Raw genomic sequence first — 26,070 nt, forward strand, 5'->3', positions numbered from 1 at the left:
CAGCCCTCAACAACTTAACCGGCAGAAAAAGATTTTTTTGAAAAAATCCTAAACCCCGGGCTCACAATTTCATAAAAAATCTGACTTTTGGCAATTCACTCAAAAATTGTGCCAAAAGGTTCCAAATTCTCCCCTGAAAGGTTTGGCGGTTGAAACAGAAGGCTTTTTATCACAGGAAAAGAAATCAGCCCTCAACAACTTAACCGGCAGAAAAAGATTTTTTTGAAAAAATCCTAAGCCCCGGGATCACAATTTCATAAAAAACCTGACTTTCGGCAATTCACTCAAAAATGGTCCCAGACGGTTGTAAATGATCCTCTGAAAGGTTTGGGAATGGAAATAGAAGAAATCAGCCCTCGACAACTTAACCGGCAGAAAAATATTTTTTTGAAAAAATCCTAAGCCCCGGGGTCACAATTTCATAAAAAATCTGACTTTTGGCAATTCACTCAAAAATTGTGCCAAAAGGTTCCAAATTCTCCCCTGAAAGGTTTGGCGGTTGAAACAGAAGGCTTTTTATCACAGGAAAAGAAATCAGCCCTCAACAACATAACCGGCAGAAAAAGATTTTTTGAAAAAATCCTAAGCCCCGTGGTCACAATTTCATAAAAAGTCTGACTTTCGGCAATTCACTCAAAATTTGTTCCAAAAGGTTCCAAATTCTCCCCTGAAAGGTTTGGCGGTCGAAACAGATGGCTTTTTATCACAGGACACGAAATCACCCCTCGACACCTTAACCGGCAGAAAAAGATTTTTTTGAAAAAATCCCTAAGCCCCGGGGTCACAATTTCATAAAAAGTCTGACTTTCGGCAATTCATTCAAAAATGGTGCCAAAAGGTTCCAAATGATCCCCTGAAGGGTTTGGCGGTTGATACAGAAGGCTTTTTATCACAGGAAAAGAAATCAGCCCTCAACAACTTAACCGGCAGAAAAAGATTTTTTTGAAAAAATCCTAAGCCCCGGGGTCACAATTTTATAAAAAATCTGACTTTCGGCAATTCATTCAAAAATGGTGCCAGACAGTTGCAAACGATCCTCTGAAAGGTTTGGGAATGGAAATGGAAGAAATCACCCCTCGACAACTTAACCGGCAGAAAAAGATTTTTTTGAAAAAATCCTAAGCCCCGGGGTCACAATTTCATAAAAAATCTGACTTTCGGCAATTCACTCAAAAATGATGCCAAACAGTTCCAAATGATCCCCTGAAAGGTTTGGCGGTTGAAACAGAAGGCTTTTTATCACAGGTAAAGAAATCAACCCTCAACACCTTAACCGGCAGAAAAAGATTTTTTTGAAAAAATCCTAAGCCCCGGGGTCACAATTTCATAAAAAATCTGAATATCGGCAATTCACTCAAAAATGGTGCCAGACGGTTTCAAACGATCCTCTGAAAGGTTTGGGAATGGAAATAGAAGAAATCAACCCTCGACAACTTAACCGGCAGAAAAGGATTTTTTTGAAAAAATCCCTAAGCCCCGGGGTCACAATTTCATAAAAAATCTGACTTTCGGCAATTCATTCAAAAATGGTGCCAAACGGTTCCAAATGATCCCCTGAAAGGTTTGGCGGTTGAAACAGAAGGCTTTTTATCACAGGAAAAGAAATCAGCCCTCAACAACTTAACCGGCAGAAAAAGATTTTTTTGAAAAAATCCTAAGCCCCGGGGTCACAATTTCATAAAAAATCTGACTTTCGGCAATTCACTCAAAAATGGTGCCAGACAGTTGCAAACGATCCTCTGAAAGGTTTGGGAATGGAAATGGAAGAAATCACCCCTCGACAACTTAACCGGCAGAAAAAGATTTTTTTGAAAAAATCCTAAGCCCCGGGGTCACAATTTCATAAAAAATCTGACTTTCGGCAATTCACTCAAAAATGGTGCCAAACGGTTCCAAATGATCCCCTGAAAGGTTTGGCGGTTGAAACAGAAGGCTTTTTATCACAGGTAAAGAAATCAACCCTCAACAACTTAACCGGCAGAAAAAGATTTTTTTGAAAAAATCCTAAGCCCCGGGGTCACAATTTCATAAAAAATCTGAATATCGGCAATTCACTCAAAAATGGTGCCAGACGGTTGCAAATGATCCTCTGAAAGGTTTGGGAATGGAAATAGAAGAAATCAACCCTCGACAACTTAACCGGCAGAAAAGGATTTTTTTGAAAAAATCCCTAAGCCCCAGGATCACAATTTCGTAAAAAATCTGACTTTCGGCAATTCACTCAAAAATGGTGCCAGACAGTTGCAAACGATCCTCTGAAAGGTTTGGAAATGGAAATGGAAGAAATCACCCCTCAACAACTTAACCGGCAGAAAAAGATTTTTTTGAAAAAATCCTAAGCCCCGGGGTCACAATTTCATAAAAAATCTGACTTTCGGCAATTCACTCAAAAATGGTGCCAAACGGTTCCAAATGATCCCCTGAAAGGTTTGGCGGTTGAAACAGAAGGCTTTTTATCACAGGTAAAGAAATCAACCCTCAACAACTTAACCGGCAGAAAAAGATTTTTTTGAAAAAATCCTAAGCCCCGGGGTCACAATTTCATAAAAAATCTGAATATCGGCAATTCACTCAAAAATGGTGCCAGACGGTTGCAAATGATCCTCTGAAAGGTTTGGGAATGGAAATAGAAGAAATCAACCCTCGACAACTTAACCGGCAGAAAAGGATTTTTTTGAAAAAATCCCTAAGCCCCAGGATCACAATTTCGTAAAAAATCTGACTTTCGGCAATTCACTCAAAAATGGTGCCAAACGGTTCCAAATGATCCCTTGAAAGGTTTGGCGGTTGAAACAGAAGGCTTTTTATCACAGGAAAAGAAATCAGCCCTCAACAACTTAACCGGCATAAAAAGATTTTTTTGAAAAAATCCTAAGCCCCGGGGTCACAATTTCATAAAAAATCTGACTTTCGGCAATTCACTCAAAAATGGTGCCAGACGGTTGCAAATGATCCTCTGAAAGGTTTGGGAATGGAAATAGAAGAAATCAGCACTCGACAACTTAACCGGCAGAAAAAGATTTTTTTGAAAAAATCCCTAAGCCCCGGGGTCACAATTTCATAAAAAATCTGACTTTCGGCAATTCACTCAAAAATGGTGCCAAACGGTTCCAAATGATCCCCTGAAAGGTTTGGCGGTTGAAAAAGAAGGCTTTTTATCACAGGAAAAGAAATCAGCCCTCAACAACTTAAACGGCAGAAAAAGATTTTTTTGAAAAAATCATAAGCCCCAGGATCAAAATTTCATTAAAAATCTGACTTTTGGCAATTCTCTCAAAAATTGTGCCAAAAGGTTCCAAATTCTCCCCTGAAAGGTTTGGTGGTTGAAACAGAAGGCTTTTTATCACAGGAAAAGAAATCAGCCCTCAACAACATAACCGGCAGAAAAAGATTTTTTTGAAAAAATCCCAAGCCCCGGGGTCACAATTTCACAAAAAATCTGACTTTTGGCAATTCACTCAAAACTTGTGCCAAAAGGTTCCAAATTCTCCCCTGAAAGGTTTGGCGGTTGAAACAGAAGGCTTTTTATCACAGGAAAAGAAATCAGCCCTCAACAACATAACCGGCAGAAAAAGATTTTTTGAAAAAATCATAAGCCCCGTGGTCACAATTTCATAAAAAGTCTGACTTTCGGCAATTCATTCAAAAATGGTGCCAAACGGTTCCAAATGATCCCCTGAAAGGTTTGGCGGTTGAAAAAGAAGGCTTTTTATCACAGGAAATGAAATCAGCCCTCAACAACTTAACCGGCAGAAAAAGATTTTTTTGAAAAAATCCCAAGCCCTGGGGTCACAATTTCATAAAAAATCTGACTTTTCGCAATTCACTCAAAACTTGTTCCAAAAGGTTCCAAATTCTCCCCTGAAAGGTTTGGCGGTCGAAACAGATGGCTTTTTGTCACAGGACACGAAATCACCCCTCGACACCTTAACCGGCAGAAAAAGATTTTTTTGAAAAAATCCCTAAGCCCCGGGGTCACAATATCATAAAAAGTCTGACTTTCGGCAATTCATTCAAAAATGGTGCCAAACGGTTCCAAATGATCCCCTGAAATGTTTGGCAGTTGAAACAGAAGGCTTTTTATCACAGGAAAAGAAATCAGCCCTCAACAACTTAACCGGCAGAAAAAGATTTTTTTGAAAAAATCCTAAGCCCCGGGCTCACAATTTCATAAAAAATCTGACTTTTGGCAATTCACTCAAAAATTGTGCCAAAAGGTTCCAAATTCTCCCCTGAAAGGTTTGGCGGCTGAAACAGAAGGCTTTTTATCACAGGAAAAGAAATCAACCCTCAACAACTTAACCGGCAGAAAAAGATTTTTTTGAAAAAATCCTAAGCCCCGGGATCACAATTTCATAAAAAACCTGACTTTCGGCAATTCACTCAAAAATGGTGCCAGACGGTTGTAAATGATCCTCTGAAAGGTTTGGGAATGGAAATAGAAGAAATCAACCCTCAACAACTTAATCGGCAGAAAAAGATTTTTTTGAAAAAATCCTAAGCCCCGGGGTCACAATTTCATAAAAAATCTGAATATCGGCAATTCACTCAAAAATGGTGCCAGACGGTTGCAAATGATCCTCTGAAAGGTTTGGGAATGGAAATAGAAGAAATCAACCCTCGACAACTTAACCGGCAGAAAAGGATTTTTTTGAAAAAATCCCTAAGCCCCGGGGTCACAATTTCATAAAAAATCTGACTTTTGGCAATTCACTCAAAAATTGTGCCAAAAGGTTCCAAATTCTCCCCTGAAAGGTTTGGCGGTTGAAACAGAAGGCTTTTTATCACAGGAAAAGAAATCAGCCCTCAACAACATAACCGGCAGAAAAAGATTTTTTGAAAAAATCCTAAGCCCCGTGGTCACAATTTCATAAAAAGTCTGACTTTCGGCAATTCATTCAAAAATGGTGCCAAACGGTTCCAAATGATCCCCTGAAAGGTTTGGCGGTTGAAACAGAAGGCTTTTTATCACAGGAAAAGAAATCAGCCCTCAACAACTTAACTGGCAGAAAAAGATTTTTTTGAAAAAATCCCAAGCCCCGGGGTCACAATTTCATAAAAAATCTGACTTTGTGCAATTCACTCAAAACTTGTTCCAAAAGGTTCCAAATTCTCCCCTGAAAGGTTTGGCGGTCGAAACAGAGGGCTTTTTATCACAGGAAAAGAAATCACCCCTCGACACCTTAACCGGCAGAAAAAGATTTTTTTGAAAAAATCCCTAAGCCCCGGGGTCACAATTTCATAAAAAATCTGACTTTTGGCAATTCATTCAAAAATGGTGCCAAAAGGTTCCAAATGATCCCCTGAAAGGTTTAGCGGTTGAAACAGAAGGCTTTTTATCACAGGAAAAGAAATCAGCCCTCAACAACTTAACCGGCAGAAAAAGATTTTTTTGAAAAAATCCTAAGCCCCGGGGTCACAATTTCATAAAAAATCTGACTTTTGGCAATTCACTCAAAAATTGTGCCAAAAGGTTCCAAATTCTCCCCTGAAAGGTTTGGCGGTTGAAACAGAAGGCTTTTTATCACAGGAAAAGAAATCAGCCCTCAACAACATAACCGGCAGAAAAAGATTTTTTGAAAAAATCCTAAGCCCCGTGGTCACAATTTCATAAAAAGTCTGACTTTCGGCAATTCACTCAAAACTTGTTCCAAAAGGTTCCAAATTCTCCCCTGAAAGGTTTGGCGGTCGAAACAGATGGCTTTTTATCACAGGACACGAAATCACCCCTCGACACCTTAACCGGCAGAAAAAGATTTTTTTGAAAAAATCCCTAAGCCCCGGGGTCACAATTTCATAAAAAGTCTGACTTTCGGCAATTCATTCAAAAATGGTGCCAAAAGGTTCCAAATGATCCCCTGAAGGGTTTGCCGGTTGATACAGAAGGCTTTTTATCACAGGAAAAGAAATCAGCCCTCAACAACTTAACCGGCAGAAAAAGATTTTTTTGAAAAAATCCTAAGCCCCGGGGTCACAATTTTATAAAAAATCTGACTTTCGGCAATTCATTCAAAAATGGTGCCAGACGGTTGCAAATGATCCTCTGAAAGGTTTGGGAATGGAAATAGAAGAAATCAACCCTCGACAACTTAACCGGCAGAAAAGGTTTTTTTTGAAAAAATCCCTAAGCCCCGGGGTCACAATTTCATAAAAAATCTGACTTTTGGCAATTCACTCAAAAATTGTGCCAAAAGGTTCCAAATTCTCCCCTGAAAGGTTTGGCGGTTGAAACAGAAGGCTTTTTATCACAGGAAAAGAAATCAGCCCTCAACAACATAACCGGCAGAAAAAGATTTTTTGAAAAAATCCTAAGCCCCGTGGTCACAATTTCATAAAAAGTCTGACTTTCGGCAATTCATTCAAAAATGGTGCCAAACGGTTCCAAATGATCCCCTGAAAGGTTTGGCGGTTGAAACAGAAGGCTTTTTATCACAGGAAAAGAAATCAGCCCTCAACAACTTAACTGGCAGAAAAATATTTTTTTGAAAAAATCCCCAGCCCCGGGGTCACAATTTCATAAAAAATCTGACTTTGTGCAATTCACTCAAAACTTGTTCCAAAAGGTTCCAAATTCTCCCCTGAAAGGTTTGGCGGTCGAAACAGAGGGCTTTTTATCACAGGAAAAGAAATCACCCCTCGACACCTTAACCGGCAGAAAAAGATTTTTTTGAAAAAATCCCTAAGCCCCGGGGTCACAATTTCATAAAAAATCTGACTTTTGGCAATTCATTCAAAAATGGTGCCAAAAGGTTCCAAATGAACCCCTGAAAGGTTTGGCGGTTGAAACAGAAGGCTTTTTATCACAGGAAAAGAAATCAGCCCTCAACAACTTAACCGGCAGAAAAAGATTTTTTTGAAAAAATCCTAAGCCCCGGGGTCACAATTTCATAAAAAATCTGACTTTTGGCAATTCACTCAAAAATTGTGCCAAAAGGTTCCAAATTCTCCCCTGAAAGGTTTGGCGGTTGAAACAGAAGGCTTTTTATCACAGGAAAAGAAATCAGCCCTCAACAACATAACCGGCAGAAAAAGATTTTTTGAAAAAATCCTAAGCCCCGTGGTCACAATTTCATAAAAAGTCTGACTTTCGGCAATTCACTCAAAACTTGTTCCAAAAGGTTCCAAATTCTCCCCTGAAAGGTTTGGCGGTCGAAACAGATGGCTTTTTATCACAGGACACGAAATCACCCCTCGACACCTTAACCGGCAGAAAAAGATTTTTTTGAAAAAATCCCTAAGCCCCGGGGTCACAATTTCATAAAAAGTCTGACTTTCGGCAATTCATTCAAAAATGGTGCCAAAAGGTTCCAAATGATCCCCTGAAAGGTTTGGCGGTTGATACAGAAGGCTTTTTATCACAGGAAAAGAAATCAGCCCTCAACAACTTAACCGGCAGAAAAAGATTTTTTTGAAAAAATCCTAAGCCCCGGGGTCACAATTTTATAAAAAATCTGACTTTTGGCAATTCATTCAAAAATGGTGCCAGACAGTTGCAAACGATCCTCTGAAAGGTTTGGGAATGGAAATAGAAGAAATCAGCCCTCGACAACTTAACCGGCAGAAAAAGATTTTTTTGAAAAAATCCTAAGCCCCGGGGTCACAATTTCATAAAAAATCTGACTTTCAGCAATTCACTCAAAAATGGTGCCAAACGGTTCCAAATGCTCCCCTGAAAGGTTTGGCAGTTGAAACAGAAGGCTTTTTATCACAGGAAAAGAAATCAGCCCTCAACAACTTAACAGGAAGAAAAAGATTTTTTTGAAAAAATCCTAAGCCCCGGGGTCACAATTTCATAAAAAATCTGACTTTGGGCAATTCACTCAAAACTTGTTCCAAAAGCTTCCAAATTCTCCCCTGAAAGGTTTGGCGGTCGAAACAGATGGCTTTTTATCACAGGACACGAAATCACCCCTCGACACCTTAACCGGCAGAAAAAGATTTTTTTGAAAAAATCCCTAAGCCCCGGGGTCACAATTTCATAAAAAGTCTGACTTTCGGCAATTCATTCAAAAATGGTGCCAAAAGGTTCCAAATGATCCCCTGAAAGGTTTGGCGGTTGAAACAGAAGGCTTTTTATCACAGGAAAAGAAATCAGCACTCAACAATTTAACCGGCAGAAAAAGATTTTTTTGAAAAAATCCTAAGCCCCGGGGTCACAATTTTATAAAAAATCTGACTTTCGGCAATTCATTCAAAAATGGTGCCAGACAGTTGCAAACGATCCTCTGAAAGGTTTGGGAATGGAAATGGAAGAAATCACCCCTCGACAACTTAACCGGCAGAAAAAGATTTTTTTGAAAAAATCCCTAAGCCCCGGGGTCACAATTTCATAAAAAATCTGACTTTCGGCAATTCACTCAAAAATGGTGCCAAACGGTTCCAAATGATCCCCTGAAAGGTTTGGCGGTTGAAACAGAAGGCTTTTTATCACAGGAAAAGAAATCAGCCCTCAACAACTTAACCGGCAGAAAAAGATTTTTTTGAAAAAATCCTAAGCCCCGGGGTCACAATTTCATAAAAAATCTGACTTTCGGCAATTCACTCAAAAATGGTGCCAGACAGTTGCAAACGATCCTCTGAAAGGTTTGGGAATGGAAATGGAAGAAATCACCCCTCGACAACTTAACCGGCAGAAAAAGATTTTTTTGAAAAAATCCTAAGCCCCGGGGTCACAATTTCATAAAAAATCTGACTTTCGGCAATTCACTCAAAAATGGTGCCAAACGGTTCCAAATGATCCCCTGAAAGGTTTGGCGGTTGAAACAGTAGGCTTTTTATCACAGGAAAATAAATCAACCCTCAACAACTTAACCGGCAGAAAAAGATTTTTTTGAAAAAATCCTAAGCCCCGGGGTCACAATTTCATAAAAAATCTGACTTTCGGCAATTCACTCAAAAATGGTGCCAGACGGTTGCAAATGATCCTCTGAAAGGTTTGGGAATGGAAATAGAAGAAATCAGCCCTCGACAACTTAACCGGCAGAAAAAGATTTTTTTGAAAAAATCCTAAGCCCCGGGGTCACAATTTCATAAAAAATCTGACTTTTGGCAATTCACTCAAAAATTATTCCAAAAGGTTCCAAATTCTCCCCTGAAAGGTTTGGCGGTCGAAACAGAGGGCTTTTTATCACAGGAAAAGAAATCAGCCCTCAACAACTTAACCTGCAGAAAAAGATTTTTTTGAAAAAATCCTAAACCCCGGGGTCACAATTTCATAAAAAATCTGACTTTTGGCAATTCACTCAAAAATTGTGCCAAAAGGTTCCAAATTCTCCCCTGAAATGTTTGGCGGTTGAAACAGAAGGCTTTTTATCACAGGAAAAGAAATCAGCCCTCAACAACTTAACCGGCAGAAAAAGATTTTTTTGAAAAAATCCTAAGCCCCGGGATCACAATTTCATAAAAAACCTGACTTTCGGCAATTCACTCAAAAATGGTGCCAGACGGTTGTAAATGATCCTCTGAAAGGTTTGGGAATGGAAATAGAAGAAATCAGCCCTCGACAACTTAACCGGCAGAAAAATATTTTTTTGAAAAAATCCTAAGCCCCGGGGTCACAATTTCATAAAAAATCTGACTTTTGGCAATTCACTCAAAAATTGTGCCAAAAGGTTCCAAATGATCCCCTGAAAGGTTTGGCGGTTGAAACAGTAGGCTTTTTATCACAGGAAAAGAAATCAGCCCTCAACAACATAACCGGCAGAAAAAGATTTTTTGAAAAAATCCTAAGCCACGTGGTCACAATTTCATAAAAAGTCTGACTTTTGGCAATTCACTCAAAACTTTTTCCAAAAGGTTCCAAATTCTCCCCTGAAAGGTTTGGCGGTCGAAACAGATGGCTTTTTATCACAGGACACGAAATCACCCCTCGACACCTTAACCGGCAGAAAAAGATTTTTTTGAAAAAATCCCTAAGCCCCGGGGTCACAATTTCATAAAAAGTCTGACTTTTGGCAATTCACTCAAAAATGTTGCCAAACGGTTCCAAATGATCCCCTGAAAGGTTTGGCGGTTGAAACAGAAGGCTTTTTATCACAGGAAAAGAAATCAGCCCTCAACAACTTAACCGGCAGAAAAAGATTTTTTTGAAAAAATCCTAAGCCCCGGGGTCACAAATTCATAAAAAATCTGATTTTCGGCAATTCACTCAAAAATGATGCCAAACGGTTCCAAATGATCCCCTGAAAGGTTTGGCGGTTGAAACAGAAGGCTTTTTATCACAGGTAAAGAAATCAACCCTCAACAACTTAACCGGCAGAAAAAGATTTTTTTGAAAAAATCCTAAGCCCCGGGGTCACAATTTCATAAAAAATCTGAATATCGGCAATTCACTCAAAAATGGTGCCAGACGGTTGCAAATGATCCTCTGAAAGGTTTGGGAATGGAAATAGAAGAAATCAACCCTCGACAACTTAACCGGCAGAAAAGGATTTTTTTGAAAAAATCCCTAAGCCCCGGGGTCACAATTTCATAAAAAATCTGACTTTCGGCAATTCATTCAAAAATGGTGCCAAACGGTTCCAAATGATCCCCTGAAAGGTTTGGCGGTTGAAACAGAAGGCTTTTTATCACAGGAAAAGAAATCAGCCCTCAACAACTTAACCGGCAGAAAAAGATTTTTTTGAAAAAATCCTAAGCCCCGGGGTCACAATTTCATAAAAAATCTGACTTTCGGCAATTCACTCAAAAATGGTGCCAGACAGTTGCAAACGATCCTCTGAAAGGTTTGGGAATGGAAATGGAAGAAATCACCCCTCGACAACTTAACCGGCAGAAAAAGATTTTTTTGAAAAAATCCTAAGCCCCGGGGTCACAATTTCATAAAAAATCTGACTTTCGGCAATTCACTCAAAAATGGTGCCAGACGGTTGCAAATGATCCTCTGAAAGGTTTGGGAATGGAAATAGAAGAAATCAGCCCTCGACAACTTAACCGGCAGAAAAAGATTTTTTTGAAAAAATCCCTAAGCCCCGGGGTCACAATTTCATAAAAAATCTGACTTTCGGCAATTCACTCAAAAATGGTGCCAAACGGTTCCAAATGATCCCCTGAAAGGTTTGGCGGTTGAAACAGAAGGCTTTTTATCACAGGAAAAGAAATCAGCCCTCAACAACTTAACCGGCAGAAAAAGATTTTTTTGAAAAAATCCCTAAGCCCCGGGGTCACAATTTCATAAAAAATCTGACTTTTGGCAATTCACTCAAAAATTGTGCCAAAAGGTTCCAAATTCTCCCCTGAAAGGTTTGGCGGTTGAAACAGAAGGCTTTTTATCACAGGAAAAGAAATCAGCCCTCAACAACATAACCGGCAGAAAAAGATTTTTTGAAAAAATCCTAAGCCCCGTGGTCACAATTTCATAAAAAGTCTGACTTTCGGCAATTCATTCAAAAATGGTGCCAAACGGTTCCAAATGATCCCCTGAAAGGTTTGGCGGTTGAAACAGAAGGCTTTTTATCACAGGAAAAGAAATCAGCCCTCAACAACTTAACTGGCAGAAAAAGATTTTTTTGAAAAAATCCCCAGCCCCGGGGTCACAATTTCATAAAAATCTGACTTTGTGCAATTCACTCAAAACTTGTTCCAAAAGGTTCCAAATTCTCCCCTGAAAGGTTTGGCGGTCGAAACAGAGGGCTTTTTATCACAGGAAAAGAAATCACCCCTCGACACCTTAACCGGCAGAAAAAGATTTTTTTGAAAAAATCCCTAAGCCCCGGGGTCACAATTTCATAAAAAATCTGACTTTTGGCAATTCATTCAAAAATGGTGCCAAAAGGTTCCAAATGAACCCCTGAAAGGTTTGGCGGTTGAAACAGAAGGCTTTTTATCACAGGAAAAGAAATCAGCCCTCAACAACTTAACCGGCAGAAAAAGATTTTTTTGAAAAAATCCTAAGCCCCGGGGTCACAATTTCATAAAAAATCTGACTTTTGGCAATTCACTCAAAAATTGTGCCAAAAGGTTCCAAATTCTCCCCTGAAAGGTTTGGCGGTTGAAACAGAAGGCTTTTTATCACAGGAAAAGAAATCAGCCCTCAACAACATAACCGGCAGAAAAAGATTTTTTGAAAAAATCCTAAGCCCCGTGGTCACAATTTCATAAAAAGTTTGACTTTCGGCAATTCACTCAAAACTTGTTCCAAAAGGTTCCAAATTCTCCCCTGAAAGGTTTGGCGGTCGAAACAGATGGCTTTTTATCACAGGACACGAAATCACCCCTCGACACCTTAACCGGCAGAAAAAGATTTTTTTGAAAAAATCCCTAAGCCCCGGGGTCACAATTTCATAAAAAGTCTGACTTTCGGCAATTCATTCAAAAATGGTGCCAAAAGGTTCCAAATGATCCCCTGAAAGGTTTGGCGGTTGATACAGAAGGCTTTTTATCACAGGAAAAGAAATCAGCCCTCAACAACTTAACCGGCAGAAAAAGATTTTTTTGAAAAAATCCTAAGCCCCGGGGTCACAATTTTATAAAAAATCTGACTTTTGGCAATTCATTCAAAAATGGTGCCAGACAGTTGCAAACGATCCTCTGAAAGGTTTGGGAATGGAAATAGAAGAAATCAGCCCTCGACAACTTAACCGGCAGAAAAAGATTTTTTTGAAAAAATCCCTAAGCCCCGGGGTCACAATTTCATAAAAAATCTGACTTTCAGCAATTCACTCAAAAATGGTGCCAAACGGTTCCAAATGCTCCCCTGAAAGGTTTGGCAGTTGAAACAGAAGGCTTTTTATCACAGGAAAAGAAATCAGCCCTCAACAACTTAACAGGAAGAAAAAGATTTTTTTGAAAAAATCCTAAGCCCCGGGGTCACAATTTCATAAAAAATCTGACTTTCGGCAATTCACTCAAAAATGGTGCCAGACAGTTGCAAACGATCCTCTGAAAGGTTTGGGAATGGAAATGGAAGAAATCACCCCTCGACAACTTAACCGGCAGAAAAAGATTTTTTTGAAAAAATCCTAAGCCCCGGGGTCACAATTTCATAAAAAATCTGACTTTCGGCAATTCACTCAAAAATGGTGCCAAACGGTTCCAAATGATCCCCTGAAAGGTTTGGCGGTTGAAACAGTAGGCTTTTTATCACAGGAAAATAAATCAACCCTCAACAACTTAACCGGCAGAAAAAGATTTTTTTGAAAAAATCCTAAGCCCCGGGGTCACAATTTCATAAAAAATCTGACTTTCGGCAATTCACTCAAAAATGGTGCCAGACGGTTGCAAATGATCCTCTGAAAGGTTTGGGAATGGAAATAGAAGAAATCAGCCCTCGACAACTTAACCGGCAGAAAAAGATTTTTTTGAAAAAATCCCTAAGCCCCGGGGTCACAATTTCATAAAAAATCTGACTTTCGGCAATTCACTCAAAAATGGTGCCAAACGGTTCCAAATGATCCCCTGAAAGGTTTGGCGGTTGAAACAGAAGGCTTTTTATCACAGGAAAAGAAATCAGCCCTCAACAACTTAACCGGCAGAAAAAGATTTTTTTGAAAAAATCCTAAGCCCCAGGGTCACAATTTCATAAAAAGTCTGACTTTCGGCAATTCACTCAAAAATGGTGCCAAACGGTTCCAAATGATCCCCTGAAAGGTTTGGCGGTTGAAACAGAAGGCTTTTTATCACAGGAAAAGAAATCAGCCCTCAACAACTTAACCGGCAGAAAAAGATTTTTTTGAAAAAATCCCAAGCCCCGGGGTCACAATTTCATAAAAAATCTGACTTTTGGCAATTCACTCAAAAATTATTCCAAAAGGTTCCAAATTCTCCCCTGAAAGGTTTGGCGGTCGAAACAGAGGGCTTTTTATCACAGGAAAAGAAATCAGCCCTCAACAACTTAACCTGCAGAAAAAGATTTTTTTGAAAAAATCCTAAACCCCGGGGTCACAATTTCATAAAAAATCTGACTTTTGGCAATTCACTCAAAAATTGTGCCAAAAGGTTCCAAATTCTCCCCTGAAACGTTTGGCGGTTGAAACAGAAGGCTTTTTATCACAGGAAAAGAAATCAGCCCTCAACAACTTAACCGGCAGAAAAAGATTTTTTTGAAAAAATCCTAAGCCCCGGGATCACAATTTCATAAAAAACCTGACTTTCGGCAATTCACTCAAAAATGGTGCCAGACGGTTGTAAATGATCCTCTGAAAGGTTTGGGAATGGAAATAGAAGAAATCAGCCCTCGACAACTTAACCGGCAGAAAAATATTTTTTTGAAAAAATCCTAAGCCCCGGGGTCACAATTTCATAAAAAATCTGACTTTTGGCAATTCACTCAAAAATTGTGCCAAAAGGTTCCAAATGATCCCCTGAAAGGTTTGGCGGTTGAAACAGTAGGCTTTTTATCACAGGAAAAGAAATCAGCCCTCAACAACATAACCGGCAGAAAAAGATTTTTTGAAAAAATCCTAAGCCCCGTGGTCACAATTTCATAAAAAGTCTGACTTTTGGCAATTCACTCAAAACTTTTTCCAAAAGGTTCCAAATTCTCCCCTGAAAGGTTTGGCGGTCGAAACAGATGGCTTTTTATCACAGGACACGAAATCACCCCTCGACACCTTAACCGGCAGAAAAAGATTTTTTTGAAAAAATCCCTAAGCCCCGGGGTCACAATTTCATAAAAAGTCTGACTTTTGGCAATTCACTCAAAAATGTTGCCAAACGGTTCCAAATGATCCCCTGAAAGGTTTGGCGGTTGAAACAGAAGGCTTTTTATCACAGGAAAAGAAATCAGCCCTCAACAACTTAACCGGCAGAAAAAGATTTTTTTGAAAAAATCCTAAGCCCCGGGGTCACAATTTCATAAAAAATCTGACTTTCGGCAATTCACTCAAAAATGGTGCCAGACACTTGCAAACGATCCTCTGAAAGGTTTGGGAATGGAAATGGAAGAAATCACCCCTCGACAACTTAACCGGCAGAAAAAGATTTTTTTGAAAAAATCCTAAGCCCCGGGGTCACAATTTCATAAAAAATCTGACTTTCGGCAATTCACTCAAAAATGGTGCCAAACGGTTCCAAATGATCCCCTGAAAGGTTTGGCGGTTGAAACAGAAGGCTTTTTATCACAGGAAAAGAAATCAGCCCTCAACAACTTAAACGGCAGGAAAAGATTTTTTTGAAAAAATCCTAAGCCCCAGGGTCACAATTTCATAAAAAGTCTGACTTTCGGCAATTCATTCAAAAATGGTGCCAAACGGTTCCAAATGATCCCCTGAAAGGTTTGGCGGTTGAAACAGAAGGCTTTTTATCACAGGAAAAGAAATCAGCCCTCAACAACATAACCGGCAGAAAAAGATTTTTTGAAAAAATCCTAAGCCCCGTGGTCACAATTTCATAAAAAGTCTGACTTTCGGCAATTCATTCAAAAATGGTGCCAAAAGGTTCCAAATGATCCCCTGAAAGGTTTGGCGGTTGAAACAGAAGGCTTTTTATCACAGGAAAAGAAATCAGCCCTCAACAACTTAACCGGCAGAAAAAGATTTTTTTGAAAAAATCCCAAGCCCCGGGGTCACAATTTCATAAAAAATCTGACTTTTGGCAATTCACTCAAAAATTGTGCCAAAAGGTTCCAAATTCTCCCCTGAAAGGTTTGGCGGTTGAAACAGAAGGCTTTTTATCACAGGAAAAGAAATCAGCCCTCAACAACATAACCGGCAGAAAAAGATTTGTTGAAAAAATCCTAAGCCCCGTGGTCACAATTTCATAAAAAGTCTGACTTTCGGCAATTCATTCAAAAATGGTGCCAAACGGTTCCAAATGATCCCCTGAAAGGTTTGGCGGTTGAAACAGAAGGCTTTTTATCACAGGAAAAGAAATCAGCCCTCAACAACTTAACCGGAAGAAAAAGATTTTTTTGAAAAAATCCTAAGCCCCGGGGTCACAATTTCATTAAAAATCTGACTTTCGGCAATTCATTCAAAAATGGTGCCAAACGGTTCCAAATGATCCCCTGAAAGGTTTGGCGGTTGAAACAGAAGGCTTTTTATCACAGGAAAAGAAATCAGCCCTCAACAACATAACCGGCAGAAAAAGATTTTTTGAAAAAATCCTAAGCCCCGTGGTCACAATTTCATAAAAAGTCTGACTTTCGGCAATTCATTCAAAAATGGTGCCAAACGGTTCCAAATGATCCCCTGAAAGGTTTGGCGGTTGAAACAGAAGGCTTTTTATAACAGGAAAAGAAATCAGCCCTCAACAACTTAACCGGCAGAAAAAGATTTTTTTGAAAAAATCCCAAGCCCCGGGGTCACAATTTCATAAAAAATCTGACTTTTGGCAATTCACTCAAAACTTGTTCCAAAAGGTTCCAAATTCTCCCCTGAAAGGTTTGGCGGTCGAAACAGATGGCTTTTTATCACAGGACACGAAATCACCCCTCGACACCTTAACCGGCAGAAAAAGATTTTTTTGAAAAAATCCCTAAGCCCCCGGGTCACAATTTCATAAAAAGTCTGACTTTCGGCAATTCATTCAAAAATGGTGCCAAAAGGTTCCAAATGATCCCCTGAAAGGTTTGGCGGTTGAAACAGAATGCTTTTTATCACAGGAAAAGAAATCAGCCCTCAACAACTTAACCGGCAGAAAAAGATTTTTTTGAAAAAATCCTAAGCCCCGGGGTCACAATTTTATAAAAAATCTGACTTTCGGCAATTCACTCAAAAATGGTGCCAGACGGTTGCAAACGATCCTCTGAAAGGTTTGGGAATGGAAATGGAAGAAATCACCCCTCGACAACTTAACCGGCAGAAAAAGATTTTTTTGAAAAAATCCTAAGCCCCGGGGTCACAATTTCATAAAAAATCTGACTTTCGGCAATTCACTCAAAAATGATGCCAAACGGTTCCAAATGATCCCCTGAAGGGTTTGGCGGTTGAAACAGAAGGCTTTTTATCACAGGTAAAGAAATCAGCCCTCAACAACTTAACCGGCAGAAAAAGATTTTTTTGAAAAAATCCTAAGCCCCGGGGTCACAATTTCATAAAAAATCTGACTTTCGGCAATTCACTCAAAAATGGTGCCAGACACTTGCAAACGATCCTCTGAAAGGTTTGGGAATGGAAATGGAAGAAAGCACCCCTCGACAACTTAACCGGCAGAAAAAGATTTTTTTGAAAAAATCCTAAGCCCCGGGGTCACAATTTCATAAAAAATCTGACTTTCGGCAATTCACTCAAAAATGGTGCCAGACGGTTGCAAATGATCCTCTGAAAGGTTTGGGAATGGAAATAGAAGAAATCAGCCCTCGACAACTTAACCGGCAGAAAAAGATTTTTTTGAAAAAATCCCTAAGCCCCGGGGTCACAATTTCATAAAAAATCTGACTTTCGGCAATTCACTCAAAAATGATGCCAAACGGTTCCAAATGATCCCCTGAAAGGTTTGGCGGTTGAAACAGAAGGCTTTTTATCACAGGTAAAGAAATCAACCCTCAACACCTTAACCGGCAGAAAAAGATTTTTTTGAAAAAATCCTAAGCCCCGGGGTCACAATTTCATAAAAAATCTGAATATCAGCAATTCACTCAAAAATGGTGCCAGACGGTTGCAAATGATCCTCTGAAAGGTTTGGGAATGGAAATAGAAGAAATCAACCCTCGACAACTTAACCGGCAGAAAAGGATTTTTTTGAAAAAATCCCTAAGCCCCGGGGTCACAATTTCATAAAAAATCTGACTTTCGGCAATTCATTCAAAAATGGTGCCAAACGGTTCCAAATGATCCCCTGAAAGGTTTGGCGGTTGAAACAGAAGGCTTTTTATCACAGGAAAAGAAATCAGCCCTCAACAACTTAACCGGCAGAAAAAGATTTTTTTGAAAAAATCCTAAGCCCCGGGGTCACAATTTCATAAAAAATCTGACTTTCGGCAATTCACTCAAAAATGGTGCCAGACACTTGCAAACGATCCTCTGAAAGGTTTGGGAATGGAAATGGAAGAAATCACCCCTCGACAACTTAACCGGCAGAAAAAGATTTTTTTGAAAAAATCCTAAGCCCCGGGGTCACAATTTCATAAAAAATCTGACTTTCGGCAATTCACTCAAAAATGGTGCCAAACGGTTCCAAATGATCCCCTGAAAGGTTTGGCGGTTGAAACAGAAGGCTTTTTATCACAGGAAAAGAAATCAGCCCTCAACAACTTAAACGGCAGGAAAAGATTTTTTTGAAAAAATCCTAAGCCCCAGGGTCACAATTTCATAAAAAGTCTGACTTTCGGCAATTCATTCAAAAATGGTGCCAAACGGTTCCAAATGATCCCCTGAAAGGTTTGGCGGTTGAAACAGAAGGCTTTTTATCACAGGAAAAGAAATCAGCCCTCAACAACATAACCGGCAGAAAAAGATTTTTTGAAAAAATCCTAAGCCCCGTGGTCACAATTTCATAAAAAGTCTGACTTTCGGCAATTCATTCAAAAATGGTGCCAAAAGGTTCCAAATGATCCCCTGAAAGGTTTGGCGGTTGAAACAGAAGGCTTTTTATCACAGGAAAAGAAATCAGCCCTCAACAACTTAACCGGCAGAAAAAGATTTTTTTGAAAAAATCCCAAGCCCCGGGGTCACAATTTCATAAAAAATCTGACTTTTGGCAATTCACTCAAAACTTGTTCCAAAAGGTTCCAAATTCTCCCCTGAAAGGTTTGGCGGTCGAAACAGATGGCTTTTTATCACAGGACACGAAATCACCCCTCGACACCTTAACCGGCAGAAAAAGATTTTTTTGAAAAAATCCCTAAGCCCCGGGGTCACAATTTCATAAAAAGTCTGACTTTCGGCAATTCATTCAAAAATGGTGCCAAAAGGTTCCAAATGATCCCCTGAAAGGTTTGGCGGTTGAAACAGAAGGCTTTTTATCACAGGAAAAGAAATCAGCCCTCAACAACTTAACCGGCAGAAAAAGATTTTTTTGAAAAAATCCTAAGCCCCGGGGTCACAATTTTATAAAAAATCTGACTTTCGGCAATTCACTCAAAAATGGTGCCAGACAGTTGCAAACGATCCTCTGAAAGGTTTGGGAATGGAAATGGAAGAAATCACCCCTCGACAACTTAACCGGCAGAAAAAGATTTTTTTGAAAAAATCCTAAGCCCCGGGGTCACAATTTCATAAAAAATCTGACTTTCGGCAATTCACTCAAAAATGATGCCAAACGGTTCCAAATGATTGCCTGAAAGGTTTGGCGGTTGAAACAGAAGGCTTTTTATCACAGGTAAAGAAATCAACCCTCAACAACTTAACCGGCAGAAAAAGATTTTTTTGAAAAAATCCTAAGCCCCGGGGTCACAATTTCATAAAAAATCTGAATATCGGCAATTCACTCAAAAATGGTGCCAGACGGTTGCAAATGATCCTCTGAAAGGTTTGGGAATGGAAATAGAAGAAATCAGCCCTCGACAACTTAACCGGCAGAAAAAGATTTTTTTGAAAAAATCCCTAAGCCCCGGGGTCACAATTTCATAAAAAATCTGACTTTCGGCAATTCACTCAAAAATGGTGCCAAACGGTTCCAAATGATCCCCTGAAAGGTTTGGCGGTTGAAACAGAAGGCTTTTTATCACAGGAAAAGAAATCAGCCCTCAACAACATAACCGGCAGAAAAAGATTTTTTTGAAAAAATCCCAAGCCCCGGGGTCACAATTTCATAAAAAATCTGACTTTTGGCAATTCACTCAAAACTTGTGCCAAAAGGTTCCAAATTCTCCCCTGAAAGGTTTGGCGGTTGAAACAGAAGGCTTTTTATCACAGGAAAAGAAATCAGCCCTCAACAACATAACCGGCAGAAAAAGATTTTTTGAAAAAATCATAAGCCCCAGGGTCACAATTTCATAAAAAGTCTGACTTTCGGCAATTCATTCAAAAATGGTGCCAAACGGTTCCAAATGATCCCCTGAAAGGTTTGGCGGTTGAAACAGAAGGCTTTTTATAACAGGAAAAGAAATCAGCCCTCAACAACATAACCGGCAGAAAAAGATTTTTTGAAAAAATCCTAAGCCCCGTGGTGACAATTTCATAAAAAGTCTGACTTTCGGCAATTCATTCAAAAATGGTGCCAAACGGTTCCAAATGATCCCCTGAAAGGTTTGGCGGTTGAAACAGAAGGCTTTTTATCACAGGAAAAGAAATCAGCCCTCAACAACTTAACCGGCAGAAAAAGATTTTTTTGAAAAAATCCTAAGCCCCGGGGTCACAATTTTATAAAAAATCTGACTTTCGGCAATTCACTCAAAAATGGTGCCAGACAGTTGCAAACGATCCTCTGAAAGGTTTGGGAATGGAAATGGAAGAAATCACCCCTCGACAACTTAACCGGCAGAAAAAGATTTTTTTGAAAAAATCCTAAGCCCCGGGGTCACAATTTCATAAAAAATCTGACTTTCGGCAATTCACTCAAAAATGGTGCCAGACGGTTGCAAATGATCCTCTGAAAGGTTTGGGAATGGAAATAGAAGAAATCAGCCCTCGACAACTTAACCGGCAGAAAAAGATTTTTTTGAAAAAATCCCTAAGCCCTGGGGTCACAATTTCATAAAAAATCTGACTTTCGGCAATTCACTCAAAAATGGTGCCAAACGGTTCCAAATGATCCCCTGAAAGGTTTGGCGGTTGAAACAGAAGGCTTTTTATCACAGGAAAAGAAATCAGCCCTCAACAACATAAACGGCAGAAAAAGATTTTTTTGAAAAAATCCCAAGCCCCGGGGTCACAATTTCATAAAAAATCTGACTTTTGGCAATTCACTCAAAACTTGTTCCAAAAGGTTCCAAATTCTCCCCTGAAAGGTTTGGCGGTCGAAACAGATGGCTTTTTATCACAGGACACGAAATCACCCCTCGACACCTTAACCGGCAGAAAAAGATTTTTTTGAAAAAATCCCTAAGCCCCGGGGTCACAATTTCATAAAAAGTCTGACTTTCGGCAATTCATTCAAAAATGGTGCCATACAGTTGCAAACGATCCTCTGAAAGGTTTGGGAATGGAAATGGAAGAAATCAGCCCTCGACAACTTAACCGGCAGAAAAAGATTTTTTTGAAAAAATCCTAAGCCCCGGGGTCACAATTTCATAAAAAATCTGAATATCGGCAATTCACTCAAAAATGGTGCCAGACGGTTGCAAATGATCCTCTGAAAGGTTTGGGAATGGAAATAGAAGAAATCAACCCTCGACAACTTAACCGGCAGAAAAGGATTTTTTTGAAAAAATCCCTAAGCCCCGGGGTCACAATTTCATAAAAAATCTGACTTTCGGCAATTCACTCAAAAATGGTGCCAAACGGTTCCAAATGATCCCTTGAAAGGTTTGGCGGTTGAAACAGAAGGCTTTTTATCACAGGAAAAGAAATCAGCCCTCAACAACTTAACCGGCATAAAAAGATTTTTTTGAAAAAATCCTAAGCCCCGGGGTCACAATTTCATAAAAAATCTGACTTTCGGCAATTCACTCAAAAATGGTGCCAGACAGTTGCAAACGATCCTCTGAAAGGTTTGGGAATGGAAATGGAAGAAATCACCCCTCTACAACTTAACCGGCAGAAAAAGATTTTTTTGAAAAAATCCTAAGCCCCGGGGTCACAATTTCATAAAAAATCTGACTTTCGGCAATTCACTCAAAAATGGTGCCAAACGGTTCCAAATGATCCCCTGAAAGGTTTGGCGGTTGAAACAGTAGGCTTTTTATCACAGGAAAATAAATCAACCCTCAACAACTTAACCGGCAGAAAAAGATTTTTTTGAAAAAATCCTAAGCCCCGGGGTCACAATTTCATAAAAAATCTGACTTTCGGCAATTCACTCAAAAATGGTGCCAGACGGTTCCAAATGATCCTCTGAAAGGTTTGGGAATGGAAATAGAAGAAATCAGCCCTCGAAAACTTAACCGGCAGAAAAAGATTTTTTTGAAAAAATCCCTAAGCCCCGGGGTCACAATTTCATAAAAAATCTGACTTTCGGCAATTCACTCAAAAATGGTGCCAAACGGTTCCAAATGATCCCCTGAAAGGTTTGGCGGTTGAAACAGAAGGCTTTTTATCACAGGAAAAGAAATCAGCCCTCAACAACTTAAACGGCAGAAAAAGATTTTTTTGAAAAAATCCTAAGCCCCAGGATCACAATTTCATAAAAAATCTGACTTTTGGCAATTCTCTCAAAAATTGTGCCAAAAGGTTCCAAATTCTCCCCTGAAAGGTTTGGCGGTTGAAACAGAAGGCTTTTTATCACAGGAAAAGAAATCACCCCTCAACAACATAACCGGCAGAAAAAGATTTTTTGAAAAAATCATAAGCCCCGTGGTCACAATTTCATAAAAAGTCTGACTTTCGGCAATTCATTCAAAAATGGTGCCAAACGGTTCCAAATGATCCCCTGAAAGGTTTGGCGGTTGAAACAGAAGGCTTTTTATCACAGGAAAAGAAATCAGCCCTCAACAACATAACCGGCAGAAAAAGATTTTTTGAAAAAATCCTAAGCCCCGTGGTGACAATTTCATAAAAAGTCTGACTTTCGGCAATTCATTCAAAAATGGTGCCAAACGGTTCCAAATGATCCCCTGAAAGGTTTGGCGGTTGAAACAGAAGGCTTTTTATCACAGGAAAAGAAATCAGCCCTCAACAACTTAACCGGCAGAAAAAGATTTTTTTGAAAAAATCCTAAGCCCCGTGGTGACAATTTCATAAAAAGTCTTACTTTCGGCAATTCATTCAAAAATGGTGCCAAACGGTTCCAAATGATCCCCTGAAAGGTTTGGCGGTTGAAACAGAAGGCTTTTTATCACAGGAAAAGAAATCAGCCCTCAACAACATAACCGGCAGAAAAAGATTTTTTGAAAAAATCCTAAGCCCCGTGGTGACAATTTCATAAAAAGTCTGACTTTCGGCAATTCATTCAAAAATGGTGCCAAACGGTTCCAAATGATCCCCTGAAAGGTTTGGCGGTTGAAACAGAAGGCTTTTTATCACAGGAAAAGAAATCAGCCCTCAACAACTTAACCGGCAGAAAAAGATTTTTTTGAAAAAATCCTAAGCCCCGGGGTCACAATTTTATAAAAAATCTGACTTTCGGCAATTCACTCAAAAATGGTGCCAGACAGTTGCAAACGATCCTCTGAAAGGTTTGGGAATGGAAATGGAAGAAATCACCCCTCGACAACTTAAACGGCAGAAAAAGATTTTTTTGAAAAAATCCTAAGCCCCGGGGTCACAATTTCATAAAAAATCTGACTTTCGGCAATTCACTCAAAAATGATGCCAAACGGTTCCAAATGATCCCTTGAAAGGTTTGGCGGTTGAAACAGAAGGCTTTTTATCACAGGTAAAGAAATCAACCCTCAACAACTTAACCGGCAGAAAAAGATTTTTTTGAAAAAATCCTAAGCCCCGGGGTCACAATTTCATAAAAAATCTGACTTTCGGCAATTCACTCAAAAATGGTGCCAGACGGTTGCAAACGATCCTCTGAAAGGTTTGGGAATGGAAATAGAAGAAATCAGCCCTCGACAACTTAACCGGCAGAAAAAGATTTTTTTGAAAAAATCCCTAAGCCCTGGGGTCACAATTTCATAAAAAATCTGACTTTCGGCAATTCACTCAAAAATGGTGCCAAACGGTTCCAAATGATCCCCTGAAAGGTTTGGCGGTTGAAACAGAAGGCTTTTTATCACAGGAAAAGAAATCAGCCCTCAACAACATAACCGGCAGAAAAAGATTTTTTTGAAAAAATCCTAAGCCCCGGGGTCACAATTTTATAAAAAATCTGACTTTCGGCAATTCACTCAAAAATGGTGCCAGACAGTTGCAAACGATCCTCTGAAAGGTTTGGGAATGGAAATGGAAGAAATCACCCCTCGACAACTTAACCGGCAGAAAAAGATTTTTTTGAAAAAATCCTAAGCCCCGGGGTCACAATTTCATAAAAAATCTGACTTTCGGCAATTCACTCAAAAATGATGCCAAACGGTTCCAAATGATCCCTTGAAAGGTTTGGCGGTTGAAACAGAAGGCTTTTTATCACAGGTAAAGAAATCAACCCTCAACAACTTAACCGGCAGAAAAAGATTTTTTTGAAAAAATCCTAAGCCCCGGGGTCACAATTTCATAAAAAATCTGACTTTCGGCAATTCACTCAAAAATGGTGCCAGACGGTTGCAAATGATCCTCTGAAAGGTTTGGGAATGGAAATAGAAGAAATCAGCCCTCGACAACTTAACCGGCAGAAAAAGATTTTTTTGAAAAAATCCCTAAGCCCTGGGGTCACAATTTCATAAAAAATCTGACTTTCGGCAATTCACTCAAAAATGGTGCCAAACGGTTCCAAATGATCCCCTGAAAGGTTTGGCGGTTGAAACAGAAGGCTTTTTATCACAGGAAAAGAAATCAGCCCTCAACAACATAAACGGCAGAAAAAGATTTTTTTGAAAAAATCCCAAGCCCCGGGGTCACAATTTCATAAAAAATCTGACTTTTGGCAATTCACTCAAAACTTGTTCCAAAAGGTTCCAAATTCTCCCCTGAAAGGTTTGGCGGTCGAAACAGATGGCTTTTTATCACAGGACACGAAATCACCCCTCGACACCTTAACCGGCAGAAAAAGATTTTTTTGAAAAAATCCCTAAGCCCCGGGGTCACAATTTCATAAAAAGTCTGACTTTCGGCAATTCATTCAAAAATGGTGCCATACAGTTGCAAACGATCCTCTGAAAGGTTTGGGAATGGAAATGGAAGAAATCAGCCCTCGACAACTTAACCGGCAGAAAAAGATTTTTTTGAAAAAATCCTAAGCCCCGGGGTCACAATTTCATAAAAAATCTGAATATCGGCAATTCACTCAAAAATGGTGCCAGACGGTTGCAAATGATCCTCTGAAAGGTTTGGGAATGGAAATAGAAGAAATCAACCCTCGACAACTTAACCGGCAGAAAAGGATTTTTTTGAAAAAATCCCTAAGCCCCGGGGTCACAATTTCATAAAAAATCTGACTTTCGGCAATTCACTCAAAAATGGTGCCAAACGGTTCCAAATGATCCCTTGAAAGGTTTGGCGGTTGAAACAGAAGGCTTTTTATCACAGGAAAAGAAATCAGCCCTCAACAACTCAACCGGCATAAAAAGATTTTTTTGAAAAAATCCTAAGCCCCGGGGTCACAATTTCATAAAAAATCTGACTTTCGGCAATTCACTCAAAAATGGTGCCAGACAGTTGCAAACGATCCTCTGAAAGGTTTGGGAATGGAAATGGAAGAAATCACCCCTCGACAACTTAACCGGCAGAAAAAGATTTTTTTGAAAAAATCCTAAGCCCCGGGGTCACAATTTCATAAAAAATCTGACTTTCGGCAATTCACTCAAAAATGGTGCCAAACGGTTCCAAATGATCCCCTGAAAGGTTTGGCGGTTGAAACAGTAGGCTTTTTATCACAGGAAAATAAATCAACCCTCAACAACTTAAACGGCAGAAAAAGATTTTTTTGAAAAAATCCTAAGCCCCAGGATCACAATTTCATAAAAAATCTGACTTTTGGCAATTCTCTCAAAAATTGTGCCAAAAGGTTCCAAATTCTCCCCTGAAAGGTTTGGCGGTTGAAACAGAAGGCTTTTTATCACAGGAAAAGAAATCAGCCCTCAACAACATAACCGGCAGAAAAAGATTTTTTTGAAAAAATCCCAAGCCCCGGGGTCACAATTTCATAAAAAATCTGACTTTTGGCAATTCACTCAAAACTTGTGCCAAAAGGTTCCAAATTCTCCCCTGAAAGGTTTGGCGGTTGAAACAGAAGGCTTTTTATCACAGGAAAAGAAATCACCCCTCAACAACATAACCGGCAGAAAAAGATTTTTTGAAAAAATCATAAGCCCCGTGGTCACAATTTCATAAAAAGTCTGACTTTCGGCAATTAATTCAAAAATGGTGCCAAACGGTTCCAAATGATCCCCTGAAAGGTTTGGCGGTTGAAACAGAAGGCTTTTTATCACAGGAAAAGAAATCAGCCCTCAACAACATAACCGGCAGAAAAAGATTTTTTGAAAAAATCCTAAGCCCCGTGGTGACAATTTCATAAAAAGTCTGACTTTCGGCAATTCATTCAAAAATGGTG

The sequence above is a fragment of the Podarcis raffonei genome, chromosome 7 (assembly GCF_027172205.1).
Source record: "Podarcis raffonei isolate rPodRaf1 chromosome 7, rPodRaf1.pri, whole genome shotgun sequence".
Lineage (NCBI taxonomy): Eukaryota > Metazoa > Chordata > Lepidosauria > Squamata > Lacertidae > Podarcis > Podarcis raffonei.